At 36.6% G+C, this 4,595-nt stretch overlaps 1 long non-coding RNA gene across 1 annotated transcript; it reads left to right on the forward strand.

The window, feature by feature from the left end:
• Positions 1-633: 633 nt before the first annotated feature.
• On the forward strand, positions 634-1,258 carry LOC121980265. Its single transcript, XR_006111474.1, has 2 exons — positions 634-875; positions 953-1,258. It is a non-coding gene; the product is annotated as an uncharacterized LOC121980265 (long non-coding RNA).
• The last annotated feature ends 3,337 nt before the right edge of the window (positions 1,259-4,595 follow it).

Genomic DNA, 4,595 nt, shown 5'->3' on the forward strand with positions numbered 1-4,595 from the left:
GATGATAAATCTAAAAACGCTGATCGCTTAGATGAACATCCGCGAGCGTTTCTCAATTTATCCCGATGACCCGTGGGAATCGTCTATAGGACTAAGTCGAACTGTGATTGTGCAATTGACCTCGGGTCAAGGTTGACCAAGTTGACTAAGCTCAGATTGACTTGAGCTTGAGTTTCGATCTCTAATCAATATGTGAGAGAGAAGTCCAAGTGAGTCAAAGGTTGACCAGACACTTGGTGATCGAAAATCCACTGGGAAGGTTGGGAAGACAAAATTCAAGTGGATCAAAAGTTAATCGAACACTCCAACAATAATGTAACAACCCAAATTTCTCCATTTCAAGTCCCAAAAGTAATTTAAAAATATTTAAAAATGCTATAGAAAAATTCTAGAGATTTTTAGAGTATTTTTATGTAATTTTTAGAGGTCGTTTGATATTTTTACTAAACGAAGGAAGTTTTGACAAAAAAAAATGTCTAAGCCAAAGTTCGAACTAGCGACTCTTTACCCGATCAAAACGCAGCTAACCAACTGTTCTGCAAGTGTTTCGTGAATAAATATGGAACGAGATATATATATATATATAAAAGTTATGATAGATGCCGAAGAGTATTAAAAAGGGATAAGTGAGGATCGGGATTTGTTCTCTCCCGAAACCCTTCTCTCCTTCTCCTCTCGCGACGGCGATTCCTTCTCGGGCGAAAACGAAGCTAGGGCTTCGTCTCCGGCGGCCGGCGAGCACTTCTCTCTGTGGGTTCTTCACAGATTCAAGGTCTCCTCGTCGAAGAGAGCTCGTGGGCACGAGGAAGGGTTGAAATCTCAAGTTCTCTGAACCCTAGAGGCTTTCTCCTCCGGTAGTAAGTCGAGGGATTCCGGTAAGTCGCTTACTCACCTGCGGTAAGAGTGGTTCCAAATTAGATTGATGTTTCCTTGTTCCTTTCGATTTTTGAAGCGTGCTGTGAAGTTGCTCGTGTGTTTGCTGCCGTGAACTTCAAAGTAAGGAGATGAGTTGTTTAGGTTAGGCATAGGGTTGTTTTCTTTCTTCAGGCCTTATAATTGTTAATTCCGATTTTGAGTTAGATTTTTCTATGGTGATCTTAATTGACATGATCAGTTCATATGGAGTTTAAGGGTTTCGGATTTTCACTGCTAGACAATGAAAATAAGTGTTATATGGTTTTAGATTCATTGATCTCGTAGTATAGTGTTTTAGTTACAGATTTCTTAATAAATCAAAGTTAGCAGTAGCAAATTATTTCCTTATGCTTTGTTATGTTGGAAGTGATTCATATCACGTTTCAACCTGTGGTAGCAGTAGCAATTTTATCCTTTATGCTTTGCTTGGTTGGAACAAATTGAGAATAAGTAGATCTCCCAAGTTCTGTCCTAGTAAATCACGTTTAACAGCAACAACTTCTCTTTATGTTTTACTTAGTTGGAAAGAATTTAGAATGTGTAGACCCATTAAGTTCTGGTTCTAGTATATCATGTATCAACTCTTTAATAGCAGTATCATCTTTTCCTTGAGGTGTTTGAATTGTTAGATTGTTGATCTAAGTCATTATGATTGTAAACTAAACCTATGATATTCAGACTTGAGTGTTATATCTCATTGGGGTCTATATCCAAGTGTTCAAGACCTCTATTTCTAGAGATTTTTTTACATGTAATCAATTGGGGCTTTGAGTGTTTACACAGAATGTGGGGGGTCCAAGTATCAGTATTTGACATATGAAAAGAGGAAGCAATAGAGAACTCAACTCTATGCATAAATGACTTAATCCTTTCCTCAAAAAAAAAAATTAATTAAAAGAATAGAAGCACATGATTTCATTGTTTGATCACTCAGTGTATATTCAGTACATTGAATAAGTTAATTAGAGTGATCTTGATATAACAAGCATTATGAGAAAAAAAATTGGCAATTGACCTCAAAGTAAAGGATATTTGGATACAATGACAAATCTTGATACACAAAAAGAAAAGAAGCACGGACAAGGCTTATTCTATATTATGATACCCTCCATAACTTCTCTACATAAAACACTTGACCGATTCTGAATTTTTGGTCTGTTGGTTGTCGGAATTGGTGCATCTGATTGTGGGTTGCTTTGCCGAGCCTCCATGAGTATCCTGGTTTGTGCTTATAGTGTTGTCTACAAGTTTGGGATTAAACTACGATTTTTATGGTTGTTGAGTCTTTGAATTGGTACTTTGGAATCTATCAAACCGAACAGCCATGTACGTATAACATTTTCAGAATTTCTTTAAGGAAGTTCTATTGCTTTATGATAGCCCTAGAATCTCGTTTTTTGTCCTTCCTTACCAACTAGTATAAAACTAGTGCCAATACACAATGTACTAGTTACCAACTATCTACATGTAATCACAATGATATGCCAAATGACCACCCTAGTAAATGGAAAGTATTTAAGATGTAGTGATTCAGCCTTACAGAAATAATAAGTAAGAAACTATCGTAGCCCAACATTGATTTAAGATTACATTGTGTGGCATTTAAGACTATTAGAATCTAAGATGCATTGATTCTTAAGATTATTAGGATTTAAGATGCGTTGATTCTTAAGATTATTAGGATTTAAGATGCAGTGATTCCTGCTCATCTATTTAAGGATTGATAACTTATTATGATAAGTTTACATGGTGTAGGGGTTTTATAATGCCCAACAGAAATAATCTTAGCTTCTGGTTTTTCTTCCTTACCAACTAGGGTGATAGTTTACTTTATACTAGTTACAACCCCAGTCTAAGGGTGTCGTTACAATTTACCTTCTAAGGAAAAGTAAACTATGTGATTACTTACTAATGAATTGGATAGATCAGCATGATAGGGCAGAATGTTATGTGGAATTTAGTAACATAGTATGCAGATTTTTTATGCAGATTTTTGTTAAGCTAGTATGTAGAGTTTTGTAAAGCTTTATATGTAGAATCATGTTAAGCTTATAGTATGCAGAATTTAGTAGTACAGTATGCAGAATAGTATGCAGATTTTATAAGTATAGTATGTAGATTTTTATAAGTAAAGCATGTAGATTTTATAAGTATAATATGCAGATTTTTATAAGTAAAACATGCAGATTTTTATAAGTATAGTATGCAGATTTTTCTATAAGTATTGTACGCAGATTTTTATAAGTATTGCTTACAGAATTTGATAAGTAGTGTATGCAGATTTTTATTTGTTTAGCATTTCAAAATCTTGTTAGACAAAGTATGCATATTTATTTCTGTTTAAACTGCGGTTTTGGAACTTCCCAAACACAGCAGTTTCAGTTGTTATAGCATTCAACTTTAGTTTGTTTAAGTATTTAATTTTTGGTTTGTTAAAGTATTGAGATCAATCTTGTATGAGACATCCTTTTATTAGAGGTATTAACAAGTATAAGAAAGATAAAGAAAGAGAGGAAAAGGCCAAGGCCTTAAGTGGATCCCAAAGTCAAGACTTTAGGGATTTTAGCACACAAGGTGCTTATTAAAATGTCAAGGCATTTAAAGAAGAAGTAATTAAGATATTTTACTTTGAAGAGGCTAGTACCCGACTTCCGAGGTTGTCGTTAAACAAATCTAGGTGTCCAATTCCGAGGTCTTGGCCCTGGTAGACCAAGGTCTGCTCTTTTAGGATTGGTGGCTCGCTACCCCAACCTATTAGGGAACGCGCATAAGATGGTACTACGCCTGAGCCCAAGAGAAGTTGATTATTATTTTGAAGTATTATAAGTATAAGTTTTTGAACAAGTAAAACAAGTTTTTACGTAAGTATAAAAGTATTAAAGGATAAGTTTTAAACATGTGAGATAAAAGAATAAGTTTAGAATAAATGAAATAAATTTCACTTTGTTTTAAAATCAGTAAGTTTAGCTTTCTTTTGTGCTAGCATGTTATTTAGATTAGCATACTGTTCTTTGCTATTAGAAGAGCATGAGTAGATTTACATGTTTAGCATTTCAGTATGTTTGTTTCTTTTACTAGTAGGTGAGCATGAGTAGTTTTTCTTTTGAGTATTCAGTTTTAGTTTTCAGTATATTCACATGTATATCGAGTTATTATGAGTTAGATAGCGCTTACTAAGCATTTTGCTTATAGATTGCTGATCCTGTCCGAACCGGGATCAATGGACGCTGGGATGTGGCGCTCCCTGCTGTATCCTCGAGTGCTCCGGCGAACCTGCAACAAAACCGAGCCGGGGGGAGTGTCCCGGCGACGGCCCTCCGACGCTCAAGTTAGGCAAAGGAATAAGAAAGTGGCTTCGAAAATGTAGACTTGTGTACCTCCGGTTGAAGAAATGGAGGCCTTATATAGACCTCTCGAAGGAGCCTGGGCACACCAATCGAAGCGATCACCTGCTTTCGACCATGCCTAGGTGTGGGCCTGTCAGAAGGGCATCCATAAGACCATACTGCTACTGTATCAACCTGTCCGTGACGTGATGGTGGGGCCTTTAATAGTGCCATCTTGCGTACAGTCTAATCATCATGCCTTTGCTGACATATCATATCCCGAGCCGATCGACACCGCCGCTCGGCCATTCTGTCCTCGGCCGAGCGGACACCTCTGCTCGGCCATTCGGCTCC

Source organism: Zingiber officinale, chromosome 5A (assembly GCF_018446385.1).
Source record: "Zingiber officinale cultivar Zhangliang chromosome 5A, Zo_v1.1, whole genome shotgun sequence".
In the NCBI taxonomy this organism is placed as follows: domain Eukaryota; kingdom Viridiplantae; phylum Streptophyta; class Magnoliopsida; order Zingiberales; family Zingiberaceae; genus Zingiber; species Zingiber officinale.